The sequence below is a fragment of the Leptonychotes weddellii genome, chromosome 4 (assembly GCF_054177405.1).
Source record: "Leptonychotes weddellii isolate Sample4059 chromosome 4, ASM5417740v2, whole genome shotgun sequence".
NCBI classification, from domain to species: domain Eukaryota; kingdom Metazoa; phylum Chordata; class Mammalia; order Carnivora; family Phocidae; genus Leptonychotes; species Leptonychotes weddellii.
The window spans coordinates 19,857,040-19,864,215 of record NC_138372.1 but is presented as its reverse complement, the minus strand read 5'-3'; the positions used below and the strand labels follow the sequence as shown (position 1 = coordinate 19,864,215).

General features: G+C 39.3%; 1 long non-coding RNA gene across 2 annotated transcripts in view; it reads left to right on the top strand.

The window, feature by feature from the left end:
- Positions 1 to 2,579, top strand: part of LOC145721216 (uncharacterized) — a 6,858-nt gene extending 4,279 nt beyond the window's left edge. The window contains exon 2 of one of the 2 annotated variants that reach the window (XR_014144762.1): positions 2,168 to 2,579. This is a non-coding gene — a long non-coding RNA (uncharacterized LOC145721216). Of the gene's footprint in view, positions 1 to 2,164 lie in introns of both variants that reach the window. The other variant, XR_014144761.1, reaches the window with a different exon arrangement.
- The last annotated feature ends 4,597 nt before the right edge of the window (positions 2,580 to 7,176 follow it).

The window sequence follows — 7,176 nt, the reverse complement described above, 5'->3', positions numbered from 1 at the left end:
TTCTGCCAGTGTTGGTGTGGGGTGGACATTCAAAATCATGGAGTGGGGAAGGTTGATAAAGGAATCAAACAACTTTTACCCTGATTCTCTTTATTTTATTTCCTTCCCTTTCATCCCCAGTTTCAAAGGTACCTGGTAGAATTCAATGAAAGTATTATTAATCTATATTAATAATTTGGAGCGGGGATAGTGGGGTGGGGGAGTAATGACTGCACTGTATGTTAAGTGCTAGAGGAAGGAAGGGTCCAGAGAAGATGTGTGTATAGTTTATGCTACTGTGATATTTCATACCCCACTGCTTTTAAAAATGGCTCATTACTGCTTCTGCTTTCTTTCTTCCTCCCTTATCATCTGTTTATGGGTTAACAGCCACTCTCCCCATAGCATGCCGGAAGAAAAGGAACTGAAACCCTGTCATATGAAGCTCCTAAAGGTTTTTTGGGGTAGGAGAGGATCTATAGCTAAATTGCCTTCCCAAAATCTTCTGACAACTTTATTAAGTTTCTATACACCCTACCTTCCATAGAAGTGAACACAATTTGTTGAAAAATATTTTTTTTTGGTATGTGCTTGATGAAATAATTATTTAATGAGATAGGTTATTAGTATGAATCCTGAATTTGAAGCTGGTTGCAAAGGCTTTATTCATGCATGATATTTTAGGAACAGATTTACAAGGTAATATCTCCTTTGGATTAAAATTTGTATCATATAGGGAATATGAAAAGCAGTGTGTTGAAGTAGAAAAGAGAAGCTATATCTAAACAAATAAAAATTATTTTCTTCCTATTCTGTATCTGAATTTATAAATCGTTATTGTGTTATAATGGGGTTTTCCCTAGATATTCAAGGATATTTGTTAAGGAGCCATGCTCAAAGCTAATGCACTTAACTTCAAAGTTCATGGGAAAACAGGATGCCCGGCTGGCTGAGTCAGTGGAGCATGTGACTCTTGATCTTGGGGTTGTGAGGTCAAGCCCCACATTGGGTGTAGAGATTTCTTTAAAAAAGTAAAATAAAATAAAATCTTAAAATAAAAAAAAAGCTCGTGGGTAAGCATTTCGTGATGCTATCATGTTTTTACCACTTGAAGCTCAAAATGTGTTAATAACACAGTCCTTCACTCCCTCTGCTTTAAGAATGAAGACCAAAATATGAACTTAATTAGTTTTGAGATCCTTAGGGAGTAGGAGATGAATTCCTCTGGAATTAAACTATGCCAAAAATGTTATTAGTTCTATTTTTTTCCTGTGGTTTTGAATAGAAATTTTAAAAAACATTATTATAAACATATATTATCTTCCTTTCCTGTTAGGACTATAAACTTATGGAGGGCAAGATCTTCCTACTGTTATATCCCACTGCCCAAGAGTAAGCACACAATACATATTTGTATGTATTTCTTACCGTGGTTTTAAATTTTCTGCATAAAGTAGAATTACCAGCGGTGTGGGGGTGGCTCAGTCAGTTAAATGGCTGTCTCTTGGTTTTGGCTGGGGTCATGATCTCATGGTCTTGAGATTGAGCCCCGAGTCAGGTTCTGTGCTCAGTGCGGAGTCTGCTTCAGATTCTCTCCCTCTCCCTCCAGTTCACGCTCTCTCTCTCAAATAAATAAATAAAATCTTTATTTAAAAAAAGTGGGGGGGGGGAGTAGAGAAGGGCGCCTGGGTGGCTCGGTTGGTTAAGCGACTGCCTTTGGTTCAGGTCATGATCCCAGGGTCCTGGGATCAAGCCCTGCATCGGGCTCCCTGCTCGACAGGGGGCCTCTTTCTCCCTCTCCCTCTCCCGCTCCCACTGCTTGTGCTCTCCTGCTCTCTCTCTGCCAAAGAAATAAATTAATTAAATAAATTTAAAAAAAAAAGTAGACACCTGGGTGGCTTAGTGGGTTAAGCGTCTGCCTTCAGCTCAGGTCATGATCCCAGAGTCCTGGGATCAAGTCCTGCATCGGGCTCCCTGCTCCGCGGGAAGCCTGCTTCTCCCTCTCCCACTCCCCCTGCTTGTGTTCCCTCTTTCGCAGTCTCTCTCTCTCTCTGTCAAATAAATAAAATCTTCTAAAAAAAAAAAAGTAGAATCACCAATCTTAAGGGAAATAGAGTGCGCAGAAGCCCAGCTTCTATCAACTTTAATAGCACAGATACCGTGTAATTTTTTTTTTTCCTGTCAGTAGAAAAAGATGAACCATAGTGGTAATGCAAGCCTGAAAAAGCCAGTAGTGATGCTGACATTCTGGACTATCTCCCATATCCTCTCACCACTTTTCATCCCTTCTGACTACTCCTTGCACCTGGAACATCATAGCAAGTATGATAAGTTGGCTAAATGTGTAGACTGGTTTCCATCTGAATTTACTTCTGCATACTGAGCTCTTATCAGTGTGTCATGGACACTGCATAGGCAGTGATTATTAAAATTAAAAGGAATTAATAGGAGAGATGGATGGCTTCACTTATCATTTTGTATCTGCCTGTATGGTTTGCATCTTCTAACTATATACGTGTGTTACCTTTATTTTTTAAAATGTAAACAGGGATTTTATCTGGGCTGTAGTGTTAAGGACATTTTTGTTTCTTCCTTATATTTTTCAGTGTTAAAAATAAAATGTATAAAACTAATTTCTTAAAGGAGGTAAAAGACAATAAAAAGTTTTTGTTAAAGGGAATTAAATACTATAATGGTCATTTTACATGCACAGCTTAATGGCTATACCTCAAATAACCATGTTACACCTCTGTATAATAATGTGGCCTTTTAAAATATAAGACATTTTGTTCTCATGAACTAGATTCAGCCTACCCTGTCAAACTCCAACACAGCTGACTTGTTCCTTATCCAGTCATTTGTTCACTAAACACTGAGCAAAATCAGCAAGGCAGCATGTCATAACAGTTCAGCCCTCAGGCTCCGGAGTCAGACAAACTTGATTTCAGACCCCAGTTCTGCCATTGCTTGGCTGTATCCTTTTAGGCAATACAGTTACTTGTTGAACTTCACTTTATCTGTAAAGTAAGGATATGGATTTTGCCTTTTCCACAAGGTTGCTCTAAGAATTAAATGAGTTAATGCTTGTAATGTTTATAACATGGTGCCAAACACATAATAAATATATAATAGCTGTAATGTCTTAGGCACTAAGGGTAAAAACATGAATAAGACATGATCCCTGTTCTTTTTTTTAAATTTTATTTATTTATTTGAGGGGAGTGGAGCAAGAGAGCACGAGCAGGGGCAGGGGCAGAGGGACAAGCAATCTCCCTGCTGAGTGCAGAGCCTGACATGGGGCCGGTTCCAGGACTCTGAGATCGTGACCTGACCCACAGTCAGATGCTTAATCCACTGAGCCTCTCTCTCAACTGGGCGCTCAAACCCAAGACCCCAAGATCCAGAGTCACATGCTCTACCGATTGAGCCAGCCAGGTGCCCCTGATCCCTGTTCTTATGTAGCTTTCAATCTGGGTTAACCAGTTACGAAGTACTCCATAGGATTCCTTTTTTTTTTTTTTTTTTTTTTAATTTTTTACCTATGTGTGGTTGAGATCATTTATATACAATAAAAGTTACCCTTTTTAGGTATATATTCCTGTTTTTTGACAAACATGTAAGATTGTATAACCCATACTACAATCAGGATAATAGGGTATTTCCTTCACCCCAAAACTACCCTGCTTATCTTTTTAAATAATATCAGTCTCTTCCCTCCACCCTCAGCCCCTGGCAACCACTTGGACCTGAATTCTGTCCCTTTTTCTGTAATGTTATGTAAACAAAATTGTACAACACATAGCCTTTTCTGGGTTTTTTTTCACTTAGCATAATGCTGTTGAGATTCATACATGCTGTTGTATGTATTAGTAGTTCATTCCTTTCATGCTTTTTCCAGAATGTCATATAACTGGAATCATACATAGCCTTTTGAGATTGACTTCTTTGACTCAGTGATACGTATTTAAGGTTCCTCCCTGTCTTTTCATAGCCTGATAGCTCCTTTCTTTTTATCACTGAATACTATTCCATTGTTCGGATGTACCACAGTTCATTCATTCACCTACTGAAGAGCATCTTGGTTGTTTCCAAGTTATGGCAGTTATGAATAAAGCAGCTGTAAATGTGTGTGCAGGTTTCTGTGTGCACATAATTTTCAATTTATTTATTTTTTTATTTGAGAAAGAGCAGAGTGAGTGAGAGAGAACACAAGTGGGGGAGAGGGGCAGTGGGAGAGGGAAAAGCAGGCTCCCCACTGAGCAGGGAGCTCAACGTGGGGCTCGATCCCAGGACCCTAGGATCATGACCTGACCCAAAGGCAGACACTTAACTGACTGAGCCACCCACGCACCTTTAAAAGTTTTCAATTATTTGGGTAAATACAAAGGAGTGCAATTGTTGGAACATACTGTAAGAGTATGTTTAGTTTTATAAGAAACTGCCAGATTGTATTCCAAAGAGGCTGTTCCATTTTGCATTCCCACCAGCAATGAATGAGCCTTCCTATTGCTCCACATCCTCACCATCATTTGATATTATCAGTGTTTTGGATTTTCGTCATTCTAATAGGAGTGTAGTTGTATCTCATTATGGCTTTAATGTGCAATTCCTCCATGACTAATGATGCTGACTAACTTGTCGTGTGTTTAGGTGCCATCCATATCTTTGATGAAATATCTGTTCAGATCTTTTCCTCTTTTTAAAAATGGGCGTATTAATGAGTTGTGAAAGTTCTTTACATAGTCCATATGCAAGTTCTTTATGAGATACATGTTATGCATGTGTTTTTTCCTCGCCTGTGGCTAGTCTGATTAGCAAAAGTTTTTAATTTGATAAAATCCAATTTTTTATTTTATGGTTAGTGCTCTTTGTCTTTTTTTTTTTTTCTTTTTTAAGATTTTATTTATTTGTCAGAGAGAGAGAGCAGCAGGCAGAGGGGGAAGCAGGCTCCCCGCTTGAGCAAGGAGCCTGATGCGGGACTCGATCCCAGGACCTTAGGATCATGACTTGAGCCAAAGGCAGACGCTTAACCAACTGAGCCACCCAGATGCCCCAGTGCTCTTTGTCTTCTAAGAAATCTGTGCTTAACCCAGTGTCACAGAGATATTTCTCTCTTTTTTCTTCAAGATGTCTTAACAGGTTTTTCATTTAGGTCAATGATCCTCTTTGAGTTAATTCTTGGATATGGTACAATGTTGAAAATACTCTCTGTCCTCTGCTAAATTACTTTGGCACTTTTGTTGAATTCCTGATGAAATGGGCAATTTTCGGGACGCCTGGGTGGCCCAGTTGTTTAAGTGTCTGCCTTTGGCTCAGGTCATGATCCTAAGGTCCTGGGATAGAGTCCCGCATCAGGCTCCCTGCTGCAGGGAGCCTGCTTCTCCCTCTGCCTGCCGCTTCCCCTGCTTATGCTCACTCTCTCTCTGATTAAAAAAAAAGAAAGAGGGCGCCTGGGTGGCTCAGTTGGTTAAGCGACTGCTTTCTGCTCAGGTCATGATCCTGGAGTCCTGGGATCGAGTCCCGCATCGGGCTCCCTCTGACCCTCTCCCCTCTCATGTGCTCTCTCTCTCTCATTCTCTCTGTCTCAAATAAATAAATAAAATCTTTAAAAAAAAAAAAAAAAGAAAGAAAGAAAAGAAATGGGCAGTTTTCTAGGAAAATATAATTTACCAAAGTGACTCAAGAAATAAAGATCCCATATGGACTAATAGTCATGGAAGAAATGTTAAAATGTATCTAAGCTCAGTGGGTTTAATGATAATTTCATTGATAGTGTGAAGAAGCAAATAATTAGAATGCTATATCAAAAAACAAACAAAACAAACAAAAAACGCTGTATCAACCACAGGAGAGAAAAAAAAAAGATAGAAAATATATCCATCTATTTTATAAAGTTCACAAGATCTTGATAACTATAAGCTGACAAAGATAGTACAAAAATAAAAGTGACAGGGGCAGCTGGGGGCTCAGTCAGTTAAGCGTCTGCCTTCAGCTCAGGTCATGATCAGAGGGACCTGGGATCAAGCCCCGTCTCAGGTTCCCTACTCATCAGGGAATCTGCTTCTCCCTCTGCCCCTCCACCCACTTGTGTGCTCTCTCTCTCAAATAAATAAGATCTATAAAAAATAAAAGTGACACTTGTTCTATCTCAATGAATGCAATTCTGGAAAAGCTATATAAAGTACTTGCAGATTAAATCCAACAAATCATTGTATTTTTTTCTGATTACAAAAACAACACATATTTCTTCCAGGAAAATTAGAAAATATAAAGTGGTGTAAAGAAGAAACTCTTGGGGCGCCTGGGTGGCTCAGTCGTTAAGCGTCTGCCTTCGGCTCGGGTTGTGATCCCAGGGTCCTGGGATTGAGCCCCGCATCGGGCTCCCTGCTCTGCGGGAAGCCTGCTTCTCCCTTTCCCACTCCCCCTGCTTGTGTTCCCTCTCTCGCTGTGTCTCTCTCTGTCAAATAAATAAATAAAATCTTTAAAAAAAAAAACAAAACTCTTATGCTTAGTCATAACCACTGATTACCATTGATACCATTCTGATATATCTGCTTCCATGATCTTTTCGAGAGCAATTACCTGTATAGTGATACATTTTTTTAAGATTTATTTATTTGAGAGAGAGAGAGAGAAAGCACAAGCGGGAGGGGCCGAAGAAGGGAGAATATTAAGCAGACACGGCACTGAGTGTGGAGTCCAACGCAGGGCTCGGCACCAGGCTTGATCTCATGACCCTGAGATCACGACCTGAGCCAAAATCAAGAGTTAGATGCTTAACCGTTGACTGCGCCACCCAGCCGCCCCACCTGTATAGTTATACATTTCTAACATACGAATTCAGAACTGCTTTTTTTCCCCATTTGATATGTCAAATATTTCAGTATATTAAAGGAATATGACCAAGAGGATTTCTTTTAGGAACCAAGGATATGAAGGAATCTATAAATAATAACACATTAGTATATTAGTAAGTCAAAAAACAGGAGGAAAATGATACGCTCTTTTCTGGAGATGACAAAAATTTTTGATAAAATTCAAGTATTCCAGCAAAAAACTTTTTTTATACTAGGAATGGGATCATTTTTTTTTTTTAACAAAAAGCACCTACATTGCTACTAAATTGATTTAAGTTGGTAGCATTAAGACACATTTAATAAAAATTAGATACAATTTCTTTTGACCACCACAGCCCAG